Source organism: Myiozetetes cayanensis, unplaced genomic scaffold (genome assembly GCF_022539395.1).
Source record: "Myiozetetes cayanensis isolate MyiCay16 unplaced genomic scaffold, myiCay2020 scf3, whole genome shotgun sequence".
Lineage (NCBI taxonomy): Eukaryota > Metazoa > Chordata > Aves > Passeriformes > Tyrannidae > Myiozetetes > Myiozetetes cayanensis.
The window spans coordinates 20,013,530-20,027,757 of record NW_026087521.1 but is presented as its reverse complement, the minus strand read 5'-3'; the positions used below and the strand labels follow the sequence as shown (position 1 = coordinate 20,027,757).

Genomic DNA, 14,228 nt, shown 5'->3' with positions numbered 1-14,228 from the left:
TGCTGTACAGATACAGCAAAAACTTGTTGCAAATTCAACTCTTACTGAGGACTCAGTCATTCTGCAATTTCCAGGTGTTGAAATGGGATTTCTGTCCCCTTGGACTGGTTTCCAGCTTTGTTTTGGAAGGGCAAAGTATTCAACAGGCGAATTCCAGTGCTTCGAAGCTTTTCTGTGCCCAGCAGGTTCTAGCCTTGCATGTTTAACAAGGCTTGATGGTTATTCTAGTGTCACAAGCTCGATGGTAGGCTTATTTAAAGCTTGGAGTTACGATGTTTCTGATGTCTGTCATAAATGCACAAAATATTAGCTTTTGAATGTCTTTAGAAATTCACATTGAAAAGACCAGGCCAAGGGGTAGGAATTTATTCTTGTGCTAGCGCTCTGTCACAGCAACAGTTTGCTGGTATATCACATCTAGGGCATACAGCATGATCGGGCAAATATCTCTGCTATGCTGTGACTGATAATACTTTACATTATACATTTTCATTAATTGAATGCTATTACTATCTGATGCATAGGTCATTGCTGCTAGTTAAGTAAGGACCAGGAAAGTTACTTAGTACTTTACGAGACACAGATGAAGAGAGATGTCCACTCAGGAAATTAAAATATACTGTTTTGAGGGTTTTATATAAGACCAGATCAACTATAAAAACCTGATATCTAGACAGATCCTAATAACCCTGGTGAAAATTAGAGAAATTAGATCAGCTTAAGGCTAATAAAATGTGATAGAAATGTTCTAAGTTGTCTGCAAAAACGTTTTCAGGCAGGAGGATTAGCATGAAGTATATTTTCACAAGGATTAGGGAGAATATTTTACAGGATAAACCAGCCCATAAAATCGTTGCTTTTTGCTTGAGTCCACGGAAGGGCTTCTCTCTTGAAATACACAGCCTGAACAAAAACTTGCAGTTTTCAGCTACTGCAATAATAGTTTGTTCTTTCCTTATGCACCACACATAAATTTAGAAGTACTCCTGGAACAATGGAGCTATGCATTCTGTTACTTGGAAATAAGACTACCCAAATAAATACTTCAGAATACATTTATTAAACGCTGGAATTCTGACTGTTCTTCAGTTGTTTGTGGGGGGAAGGCAGGTTCTGTTTTCAATGACATCATACTTGGAGGCATATTTCCTATTATCCCTACATATCAGTGCAATAAACTTTATGTCTTAATGTACCCATATAAATTTTCAGCTTATTTGCTTTTCAACAGTTAAAAGTGTTTATGTATGGTGATTGTGTTTGAAGACTTTCCTAGATATATATTCTCCTATAGAAAGTGTAGGCTATGTTTGAATGTATCTACTGTACAAAAATTCTAAATACATGGACCAGCTATTGTAAATTCATATTTTAAAAATAGATGTACTGAAGTATCTCATGTACAAAGCAAACATTGTAAAATATACTTGGCTTAGACCTTTTAACCACATCACTGGGTGCCATAAAGGAAACATTTAGCCTAAGAGCTCAGAAGATGCATATTGAAAGCTGCTCAGCTGAAGTCTTTGGAGGCTGCCTGAATAATTAGGCCTGCAGGATGAAACTGGTCATGCAAGGAGGAGGATTTACACTACTCTCTGTTCCCCTTCCATGGTGAGCAGCTGGCCCTTATTGGCTCTGCTAACTTGTATATCCAAATGTGCTTACCAGTGAGAAGAAAAATGTTCCCGCCAGCTGCCAAGCAGCCTTGCAGTGACCTCTCCACCCTGGTACAAACACACAGAAGAAACTCATCTTGTTACAACCAGAATAACACTGTGCTCTACAGCAGCAGTTTTGGTGGAGACCTATTTTCTGTTTGTTAGCATTGGCTGTTTCGCAGGGCATACTTTTGCGTTTACGCAACATCAAAACACAGTGAGGTCAGGAAGTGGGGTCACCATAGCCTGGACTGTGTGTGAGGCAAGTGCTGTGCCCAACTTGTCTTGCAGTTCCTCTGGTAAGAAAGCAGTAACAGTTTGCATGGCTTAACTCGTGGGTTTACATCTTTTGTCATGTGTTTTTTCATAGGGATGCCTTGGCAGCACCCATTTAAGCAATCAGTTAAAGACACGCTGTGCTGCCAGAAGCGTGAGAAATGCCACTCCTTTATTTGAATATGGTTAGTCCAGCTCATCAGCCAAGGGCAGATGATTTAGAGTTACCAGTTCTTGGGAAGAGTCAGCTCTTGAGTGTTAGGTCACCAAAACCAGATGTTCTATTTACAGCACAAAGAGTACTGGTTATTTTTTTTCTTTAAAGACATATTTCTGAGTCTTGCAATTATTCTAGGTTAACATACTATTTGAGAATGGTTTGATCACAATATCGACAAGCAGATAAATAAATCCCCCCACCAGTGAGTTTATTGGTAGGAGTGTAAAGGCTGGTCTGCTTTCTGTTGCTATTTATTTCCATGCATCTCAAATTTCATCCTCTGATCTTTAGGAGCATGACTTGTGGTTCTTGAAAGCCTTTAAGAAGACAGGAGAAAATTTTAAATCTGTGACCAGTAATTATAGGGACAAATTCTAGGACTTAGACCTATGTTTCTTTTTGAGGGCAGAGAGGAAAGAATCATACATGTATGTGCACTTACTGGACAGCAGCATTTCCAAGTAAAAATTGCACTCTGCAGCAGTGGGGAGGCCTGCTCAGTGCTTAAAGGAGACTCTAAAGAAAAATGGAGAGAGACTTTTTAACCGGCGCCTGTTGTGACAGAAGGGCAATGTTTTTAAACTGAAAGAGGGTAGGTTTAGATTGGGCATAAGAATGAAATTCTTTGTGATGAGAGTGGTGCGATACTGGAATAGGTTACCCAGAGAAGTTGTGGGTGCCCCAACTGTGGAAACATTCAGGGACAGGTTGGATGGGGTTTTGAGCAGCCTGGTCTATTGGAAGGTGTCCCTGACCATGCAGGGGGGTTGGACTAGATGATCTTTAAGGTCCTCTCTGTCTCGAACCATTCTATGATTCTCTGTACGTTTATGCATTATCTAAAACCTCCTAGACCCCTCAAAGCAAGCCATGAACAGCTCCTGGCCCAGGTGACAAGTTAAACTAAAGAAGGTTCTGAGCCCATCTGTCACAATTGACTGATTTTATTAGTGACTGTCATGTGTGTATTATCATTGTGCATCTCTGTGGAGATTGCAGTGTTTGTGTTCAGCATGAATGAGGGCTTGCAACTTTAAAGGAAGGACCTCTGTTTTGGAGGGATTAGGCAGGGACCGTTGTGAAATACCCAGCAATACATTTTCATCACTCGTTGTATCATGCTCCTTTTTTAAAATAAAGTGTTCCTGTGTTGGCCTGCTCTGAAATGAGGAAAACACATTTTATTACTCTGTCGTGCATCCATAAAAAGATGATTTTACAGTGCTTTTGCGGCCAGGCCCTTACGTAGACAGGCACAGGTAGGTGCTGCTGTCAGGTTTGTGCAAATTACTGGTTAATTTGCTATATAAATTTAGAGTGAAATACAATGAATAGAAGTGCACACAGAGTCCATCAGGCAGTTTGGATCAGTGCAAGCCAACACTGTTCTGTTAGAGCCAGAGACACTCAGTTCGTTCAGATGAGCATCATGTGTTTATTAAAACAAAACAAAAACCACCAGGAAAAGCTAAACACAAGTCAAAATGCTACAATTCTATTTTTTGCCTGTGGCAGCCAAAAGCCACAATACATAAATGAATAAATGCAATCAAATGCAACTTGCTAACATACAGTCTGTTCTATATTTTTTTGCATCTCAGTCCTTAACCCTTTATATAGTGTGTGTGGTATGTGTTTTAGCATGTTCAGTTTCCTGCAAGCACTCTTTCTTATGGATTCCATTTCACTCATCTTCCCTTAAAAATGCATTAGCAAATATTTACCATGTGCCCTTTCTTGCTATGCTTCTCTTCTGCTTCTCCGAGCTGTTTCTGTCCTGTTGTCATGTATATCCTCATCTTCTCCCACCTCCATTCCTAGCTGTAGGAGTTATCTATCTATGAGCAGAGGCAGTCCCCAGGTTTGTTGTTTCTTCTGGGCTACTTGACCTGTACCATATACCACTATCTCTTCTTGGCTTCCTGGCAGGACACGAATTCACCCATCTCTTCTGCACATACGTTCCCTCCTCCTCCCCAGGTTGGAGTGAAAATTGAGTATGTAGTATCAGCAGGTACCATAAAGTTAAGCATATTTTCCTTGTTTCTGAAAAAGCAGGAGGAAACGGAAGGAAAAAGCAGACAAGAAACAAAAGAGGTGCTTTCAGGTAAGGTTTGAAAAGAGATAGGAAGTCAATGAGGCAGTGAATGTGTCTGAGCTCCCTATTGAAGTCTGAAAACCTAAGGTTCCTGTTCCTTCCCACCCCCCCCCCCCTTTTTTTTCTTCTACCTCCTGCTTTGTCATCAGAGACTTTCTACAAGAGTATTCAAGCTGTTGTAGCAGCAATTGTAGGAGAGGAAAATTTGGAAGCTGTGCCTAAGAAAAGAAAAGGAGAAGGGGGGGGAAGGAGCTGTAAAAAAATGAGAAAATATGTGTAAGGCAAGAAAAATAAAAGGGCTTTTTAAAAGCTGTCAGGAACATTAATTTGAAGGACAGAGAGAAAAAAATTTCACTTTAATCTCAGAGCAATCAAAATGAGCAACATCATCATGGACATACAAATGGTCCAAATGAAAGTTTTAAGAATTTCAAGACAGAAAAACCAGACAAAGCCCTGTGATTTATCTCCAGTAGCAGAAGCCAGGAAAATTCTCTATTCCTCATCTATGTGTTTCTTGGCTTCCGACAATCAATAAACTTTCCATTTCAAGAATTTTCCCTGTCCTCCTCTGCCTCTCTCTCTTTGTGGCTTGCATTATCAGCTGCCTAAGTACAATATATATTGTAGTACTCCATTGAGTGCATTTGACAGCTTCCCATTTTCATAGAGCTTATGTCCCACCTCTCAGAAGTCTTGGATAAATCACTGGCACAGACAAAAAAATACAAAAAAATTAAGAATGCAGGAATCTGTTAAACCCACATACAAAAACAAAATCAGGAGAAACGGAAGAATAAGAAGACAGCATGATGGCAAGACAAGTGAGAGGAAGAATTGGAAGGAAAGGATTTTGAAGAATTGGAAGGAAAGGATTTTGTTGCATGGGACTTTATTAATTATTTGCCATATTTGCATTTAATTGATTTATGGATTAAAATTGATTTATCCCACAGATTTATGAGCTAAATTTCATACAGCTTTATCACTGCAGTTTACACATGATTCTTCTATTAAGTCCTGTAACATTGTAATATAACAGGAAGACAAAAATGTTGGCTCTTCCTCGTGCCAGAATTCTGCTTAGCTTTAAAAGTTTGTGTACTGTCCTATACAGTCGTATCATAGCGAGGAAACCCCTGGGTGTTTCCAGCTCTCCACTTGCTGTGCTCAAGTCAGCAAAGGGTACATGCAGGTTCAAGCTGCCGACACAGTGGGCTGGTGCTGCCGCAGAAGGCTGCGGTTGCACTGGACATTCAAAGTGCATCAGTGCTCCTGCTTTGAGGAGGAGAATGAGACAGATTGACTGCCTGTGACCTCCCAAGCCCTTTTTTTGCAATTTGTAGGGAAAGTAAACCTTCACGGGTGCTGAAAGTGTCTTTTTGATTTGAATATTTTTTGTGATAAATGGTTAATTACAAGGAAGAACTGGTTCTGCCAAGGAACTGGAATGTGTTTCTTTCTACACAGTCATGGTCAGATTCCCCCACACTGGAAGAAAATTCGCTTCCTTTCTTGCTTCTTCCAGGGGAAGTCCGAAACCAGTCCTTGAAGATGACCTTAGCACTGAAAACAAGCAATTCGTTGTTGTAGCGTGGAGCTGGTGACACAGAGTCTCCTTTTACTATCAGTATAAATGCACTTTTTTCCTTGTGCTGTAATACCCTTATTAGTGCAAGGAAAGCCAACGAATTAAAGCTATCCTAACTCCCTGGGTATTTCTTCCCATGCTCCAGACTCTCATTTTCTGCAGGTCTCCCAACTAAAAGAAAACAAATTTTTTTTTCCTGGGTTGCAGAAGGGGTAAAATATCCCATGGCTTGCATGGAGCTGGTGGGTATGCATGGGCCATCCCTGCTTTCTGCTGGGCTTTTATGGCCACCTTGTACAGCAGTTGCTGCAGGGAGTCATCCCCCTTCAAAACTCAGGCAGCTGTGGCAGGTGCTTACACATGGGGCTAAATTATATTTGGCCATTTGCAGGATCAGGTAGCATAAAAGTGTCTGTAAGTGACTTTGGGAGTGTTTGGAATGGCCTGTGGTCCTGTCCTGACTGCAGACTTATTCAGCTGGCTGTTGGTCCATATAGCATCACTGGGCTTAGTGCTCAGATGAGATTGAAAAAAATAATAAACCCCTAATTTTTTATTAGTTAGGAGACCTCATAGTTTTAACAAAACCACAAAGCAGGTCAAAGAGGAGATTCTGTGGGTTCAGATTCCTGACAAGTCAGCTGCTTGCTATTAAACACGTCACTCAGTTGCTTTTCTTGCAGATCAACTACATCTTTGTAACATTGAGAAAGCCAGTCCTCATTAAAATGAGTGCTTCATTTCTACTGAGAGAATGCAAAAAGATGGAGGGATGAATGTAGAAACTTAAACTGAATGGGAGGTGTGGTCCAGGAAGGCATGAATGCAGGTCTGCTTCTGCAGTGTTTCTCTTCAGTATGTGTGCTCCTGCTTGCATTAGTGAGGCTGGATTGCAGCCCTCTTATTTGGAAGGAGAATATGAACACTTGTCTTCATAATAAAAATTAGGATTCAAAGAGACCTTGCTGGCATAAGTTACCCTTGTCTCAGAGTGGTTTATAATCTGCAGTTGTTGGTAGTGAACACTGTCGAATGAAGTCTCTCCACAGAAGCTATCTCTATTGACTTTTTTGTTTAATCTACTTGGCACTGTGAACTCTTGAAAATATTTTCACTTTAAAGGATTTTTGTTTCAGTTCCTAAGAGCAGCAAAAAACCCTATCCTTGGACTGTGGCAGAATCCATGGTGTAAAAGATTTTCAAAACCAAAATACTGCCAGGTCTAGCTGGTATAAACCAGGGAATTCATTAGAGTTCAGCTTTGTGTAACATGTCTCTGCTTTGAAGAGTGCATATAAATCTGCAGAGTGCTAGTCTTCTTTTTCTGTTTACCTACCGATGTTGCAGAGACAGCACATTATTGGAAGTTCTGGAGTGCAATTGCAAAATTTGTAAGTATGCATTTTCTGAGTCTCATTACCTGTTGTTAATGCTCTTTTGAGCGACTCCTGGTTGAAAAATTAAGACTCACATGGCTCCCTCTTGCTCTAAATTTGGATCTAGATCAGAATATTAAATACTTTGGAGTTCAGGTGTGCGTGGATGAAAGGTTTTTATTCAGTCTACTAATAGCTTGAAGCTAATAACTTAATTATTAATATGAGCTCTGGATTTGCTAGCTGTTTGCCTCTTTTAAACTTTTGACACAACCCTGCTGGTTTTGCATCAAGTTCATGAGAGTCCTTGGCGTGGGCATGCTGAGATGCTGGTGGATACAGGACCTACTGTAAGAAGCAATTGTGCTCTTCAGCTGTTAATTCAGTTCCAATACCTGGAGAAACCTTTTGCATATTGGGACAGGAAAACATCTCAGTTTGGGTGGGTGGCCCATTTGTGTGTAGCAATACTGTTTTACTGTAATTGCCAGGAATACTAATGCTGGATGAGATACCTTCTTTAATCTCCTCCCTAACCCTTTGAAGACTATGAGACATGAGAAGTGTTGGTGATCTTCGGTAAGTGATTGGTGGTACAGGTTGTCAAAACTCATCCTTTTTCTTTGTATGAAGGTTGAAAGGGATGACTTTTAAGCAAAATTCAAAAAAAAGTCCTTAAAATTCTGTTTGGCTCATGCAACACTACGTTATCCTTTCATATACATCCCTTTCCCCTTGAGCTTCCAGCTAACCGGGCTGTAGGATGCCTCGTTGTCCACTTGAGTTAATGGGCTATCTCAGGGAGTGGTTATGTGAGCTTTTTTTGCTGATGATACCTCAGAACTTCTGAAAGATGAAAGTCTCTGGAGTGATGAAAATGTGTTGTTGCCTGTGCCCCTATCCCAAGGAAGCTGTCCAGGGCACACTCTCCTCTCCCAGACACTGCTGTCCTCTGCTGATGCTGCAGGCACAAGAGATAGGTTTACTTCTCTTTGGATCAGAGTATGGCTCTTTCTTGCCAGTTAAAACCATGGTATAGGTGTATTGGGTTTGCATAGCAAGGTTTTGGTAGTGGGGCACTACAGGAGTGGCATCTGTGAGAAGCTGCCAGATACTTCCCTGATGTCCAACAAAGCCAATGCCAGCCAGACAGGATAGACCTGTGACTGGCCAAGGCTGAGTCCATCAGCAATGATAGTAGTGCCTCTGGGATAACAGATTTAAGAAGGGGGAAAAAAAACCTACTGTGCCACAGAAGCCAGGAGAGAGGAGTAAAAAATATGTGAGGGAAACAACTTTGCAGACACCAAGGTCAGTGAAGGAGGGGGAAGAGCAGCTCGAGGCACTGAAGCAGAGATTCCCTTGCAGCCCACAGTGCAGACCATGATGAGGCAGCTGTGCCCCTGTAGCCCATGGAGGTCCATGGGGAAGCAGAGATCTACCTGCAGCCCATGGAGGAGCCCCACACCAGAGCAGGTGGACACACAGAGGAGGCTGTGACCCTGCAGGAAGCTCACACCAGAACAGGGTCCTGGTAGGACCTGTGGGCCTGTGAAGAAAGGAATCCGCACTGGAACAGATTTTCTGGCAGTACTTGTTACCCCACAGGGGACCCATGCAGGAGCAGTTCATAAAGAACTGCAGCCTGTGGGAAGGACTCACACTGGAGAAGTCTGTGGAGGACAGTGTCCTGAAGGAGGGACCCCGTGGTGGAGCAGGGGAAGAGTGTGATGAGGAAGGAGTGGCAGAGACAAGGTGTGATGAATTGACCATGCCTCCCATTCTCCATCTCCCTGCACTGCTTGTGGGGAGAAGGTAGAGAACTCAGGAGTAAAGTTGAGCCCAGGAAAAAGGGAGTGTGTAGGAAAAAGGTTTTTTAAAGTTTGGTTTTATTTCTCATTATCATACTCTGATTTTGATTGGCAATAAATTAAAATAATTTCCCCAAGTTGCAGCTGTTTGGCCTGTCAAAGTAATTGATGAGTAATCTCAGCCCCTGAGCCTTTCATCGTGTTTTTCTCATGCTGTTTAGCCAAGGAGGGGAGTAACAGAATGGCTTGGTGGGCACTGCGGCTTATTCTTGCCAGATGAAACCATGGTATAGGAAACCCTGTTTTTCAGTAACCTAAATTTGTGGTTCCATATGTCTTCCATTTGTTTTGCCCAGGGACTGCAGAAAAACACTAACAGAATGCATAGGAACTGAGGACATAGCATTTATTATTTCCTTGGCAAATCCATACTTTTCAACCAGTCCTTGTAAAAGAAGATCCATGTCAATATGACTATTACACATTTAAAAAAAAAAAATCTTACATTATTAAAAATTACTCAAAAAAAAAAGAAAAACAATTGAGAATTTATCATGTGAAAGCAAGCAAAACTTTTGTCTTCCATATCAGGAAAATAATCAGTATTAAAAGTATTTGTTCATTTTTTGCCACTTTACTGGCAATTTGACCAGATGGGATTGTTTGTCCTGTGTGAGGATGCCCTATATATCTTAGCAAACTGTTTTGAGGAGAAGTGAAAGAAAAGCAAAATGACTCCTTTTGAGCAGTACAGGCTACCACAACATCTAATGAAGTGGATATTGGTTTCTCATTCCCCACAGCATGACCTCCTGCAGTTTACTGACGCACAGGTCCCATTTGCTAACAGCAAACTGTCACAAATAAAGAGATGGACACCATCATAGCTATCACTATTCTCAGTGGTTCTACTAAACCAGTTTTGGATGTATGGCATAGTGTATACCAAAGAAAGTTGTTCCTTGGTGTTCCTTTTTAGCATGTTACCATGCTCTTAGAAAATGGGTTTGAATCCTGCAGAGTGTTGTTTCAGGTATTTCATTCTCTAAACCAGCAAGCTCCATCGTTCATTTGTTTTAGGAAATAGTTATAGAAGTTGTAACTGGGGAAGAAAGTACTTACAGTTCTCACAGAAGTAGAAGCTTTGAAATCCAGGCTGAAAATCTGCTCATCCCCTGCTTCTCACACATTCTCTAATTTCTGTTCTGAATTCCTTTGAGCTTAAAAATGAAAGTTGAATTCTTTTCAACCTGTGGAAAACCTATTGGAAGCTAAAAAGTTACTTGAAATGAGAGAAAAGAGAAATTTAATTCATCTTTCCCCACATATCTATGCCATTTGGATGCATTCTTTAGATTTTTCCTTTTTTATGTTGCAAATTTTGAGTCTTTTTGCCAATTTCTTTTTTCCAGTTTAATTGTCTTTTGGATCTTTTGGGGTCTCCCTGATTAGAGGAAAGCTTTCATTGCTGCTGTTAAAGCATATTGTTGTCTGCTTTGTTTGGCAGAAACACTTGTCGCTAGACCAGAACTTCAAGTAAAAAAACTTTATCTGAATGAGGTAACAGGGTATATGTGGTTAGTGAAGAAATACTCCATAAAAACACCACAGAAGCTGAACTGGTGAGATTATTCCTTCACTAAAGATTTCCTTGTCCATTGCTTTGAGGAATAACTCTTGGTTTAGTTCTCACTTATTCCAGTTTCAGGCAAAATTTGGTATTATTCCACTTCAGCTGAAACAAATGTAAGAAATTAATTAACATGAAGCTAAAGATATATTGAAAGCTAAAGTGACTGGGGTGGCTGAAAATTGAAGGTTTCTGTATACAGATCCAGCAGATGACTGTGCAGTGAAGGAGGAAAACACCTACCACATTCATGTCAGCAGAGTTCTAGTGATAATTATTAGGGTGCATATAATAATGTGAAATGAATTTGAAGCTCACTTTGTGCTTGTAGATTGTAGATGCTCCTTTTTTCTGCATATCTTTTGAAGAATCGGCTGTTACTTAAGGTTATTGGTCTTGCTTGAGTAGAAAGATATAAAGTTATGGGTACTGACATTAAAATTGATCTAGCTGTGGGGCAGAGCTCTGGTAGCTGTGTCATTCCAACACAGTATAACTTTATGGCAGTTCCCCTGTATATGAAGAGTTTTCCTGGGTACCCTGTGTTTCCTGCACTTCTAAAAGAAGTTCTAAAGTTTCATATTTCTTGTAAGCAGCAAGATGGGGGACAAGAGGCAGGATGGAGACAAGGCTTTGAGAGAGAGAAAAAAATGATATGGTCAAATACTCTGTTTGTCTTCCTCTATCCTGAGTCTGCTAAGGCCTTAAAATTAAGTGCAAATTGAGGGTGGAGAGTGTATGTCAGCTCTCAGGACTAAGACTTGACTTCGAGTAAGCCATCCAGGCCTGTGTGTAAATACAGTATGTGATTAAAGCCATTGGAAATATATTTCCTGTGCAGAACACCATGGATTCCATGCTCCAGCCCACACTTCTTACTCATTTTCTCTTGTGTTTCTGTGACTTGTTCATTTAAAACAAGAGTTTTTCACAGCAGGAAACTGTTCCTTGATACATTCCCATAGCACCTAATTCAGTAGGGCATCTGTGTTACAGCAGCACTGTCATTCCTACCACATCAGCAGGATTCTTCCAGTGGCTTTTTCCCAGTTCAGTTAAGATGAGGTGAGAGGTGAAAATGAGCTGTGGTTGTAGTGCATCTCATTTCCTTCTGTTTGCTTTTTTCTTTTCTTAAGCCTGCTATTTGAGAAGTGAATGAGAGTTTAATTCTGAATCTTTCAGAGCATATTAAATTTTTGTTTACTATTTGCTTTGAAGGGGAGGTGCAGAGTGAAACTATAAGTATGGAGAATGAGGAACTGTTACCTTGCATAGAGATCTAAGATAACCTGATGGTTTGGCATGAGACAGGGTGGCATGGAGTAAATAACAAAAACAAACAGACTACAAAAAAGATAAGGCACAGTTAATGAACAGTGCATGTAGTTCTGAATAATTGAAGTCCAAAATTTTAAAAGTAAACAAGACAGAAAATAGCAGAGAGGAAACATTATCCGTTTTTATGCAGAGAGATTAATTACTCTTCTAAGAGTCTAGTTTAGAGATGTGAAACATATTTCCTTAAATCCTGGCTCTAGCATGAACCAGCAAGACTCTTTGTCTTCCCCTGTAGAGCAAAACCAGATGTATTGCAAGTGCAGCCTTTGAGTCCTGGGTGCCGCCAATGGACAAAATGGTTTTTTTCAATCCGTTGAAATAAGTTAACCTGGAAGTGAATGGGATGTAGAAATTTAGGTACAATAAATTACTTTCCATTCATTTGAGGCATATTTTGTAATTAGAGCTATTTATGGGGGGGGGGAGTGTTTTGTACTGAGAGCAGAGATTATAATAATCTAAAAATAATTACTTTGTGGGAAAAACATGAACAAATGAATCTCAATTCTTCTACGTTTGTTCCTTTGGCAATAGATAAAAGAATGATAAAACTGTTATGAAACAACATTGCAGTAGTGTGTCAAACTGTTTTTTATTTCATTGCAGATAACTGTAAGGGTAATATTTAAATCTAGATTACATGCATTATCACATATCATTTAACCATGTAGATGTAAGCTGGGATCAAGGCTTGCTTGGAAAATTGAAGTCCTTGGGAACATTAAGAAAAGATGAGAGGAATTCTGAAGAATTCTAGGTTCCTTAGAGCAGGTCTCCTGTCACTGTAAAGAGATCCAACACTTCAATACATTGCAAAGCAGGTACTGAAGTCTATGTGTCTGAAGAATGGATTATAACTCTTATCTTTTTCTGGGTCACTGTCATGTGAGGTCAATCTATCATGAGAAAGTCAGGCTTGGGCTGTTGGGGATGAACTGTCTTGTCTTTGGTGTTATTTTAGTTACCTACTCATTTTGGTACATGATAGGAGCTTCAGCAAAACAAGATTGAAATTAGCCTTCTATTTACTTTTCATTATTATCCTGAGTTACATTTAGTAGGGTTTTGGGGTTTTCAAATCCCTCTGCTTTTAGGGAAGTTGTCCTCACCATTGCACATGCACATGCATTGCATGTGCATTTTCTCCATACAAAACACAGTCAATATTGGAGGTCAGGAATTGTCTTTCCACATTGTTGGCAATGCCGAGTTGATCTGGGGAACAGGCAGTCCTTCCCTCCTGTTCAAACTTTTGCATCCAGGTTGTTGATGTTTAATCTGAGTTATCCAGCATAAATGATGATTCAGGCATTGTCTTTCATATCCCAGCAGAGTCTATTACTTCTGCCAAAACAGAAGTAGTAGCTGGCACAAGAGCATGGTTTCTTCTTTATTATTTTTTAAAGTTTTATTTTATTTTTTCAGTTTCTCATTTTGGTATTTTATGCTCTTTTCCTCCTCCTACAAGACTTTTGCCCATTAGATTGCTCTGTCAAATGTTTCTCCTGTCTTTTCTGTGGTTTTATTTCTTTCTATTAAGACTTTCAGATATTTTCAAATTTAACTTGAGATTCCGTCTAAGTTTACAGGTTCTTCACTCATCAGATCAAGGAATTCCATGGTTAACTTTGAAAACATGGATCATATTTATTTTTCAGTTCTTCCTCCAAACAATATTCATCTTTTCCCCATAACATCAGTGTGTCTGAGCATACCACTTTTCTGTTCTCAGAACTAAGCACTTGGAGAAAACATTGACAAAATGTTCTGTGCTTAGGAAGCCAGATGGGACTTGCTTCCTCATTTAAATTTTCAGATTAAAATTAGGCCCCTGCTTACAAATTTCAGATCTTTGTCTAATTCCAAACAGCCAGGTGATCTGCTTGGGAAGTAAAATAATGAAAAAAAAAAGAAAAAAAAAAAAAAAAACCAAAACAGATAACAGAATCTTAATCCTAAAAAGTTCTTAAGTGATTTTCTTAAGACAGATTTGAAACTCTTAAGTGGCAGTGCTCTAGTGAATGGAAGTGTTGGACTGTAGTGCATACCAGCAGTCAAAGGCAATGTTGCATGTTAAGGACTCTACCCTCTTTCTGCTTTACATTGATGAAGATCAAAGAGCATCAGCAGCCAGATCCAGATTTCCTTGCTCTCAGTGGAAGGTTTTTTCCTTTCTGGGGAAAGTTCTGCAACACCAAATGTTTCAAACACTTTTATCTAAATCCCC

The 14,228-nt window shown here is 40.0% G+C and overlaps 1 protein-coding gene across 6 annotated transcripts in view; it reads left to right on the top strand.

Moving 5' to 3' along the window:
* PLXNB2 (plexin B2) overlaps positions 1-14,228 on the top strand; it is a 257,415-nt gene that overhangs the window by 159,929 nt on the left and 83,258 nt on the right. The window lies entirely within an intron of this gene.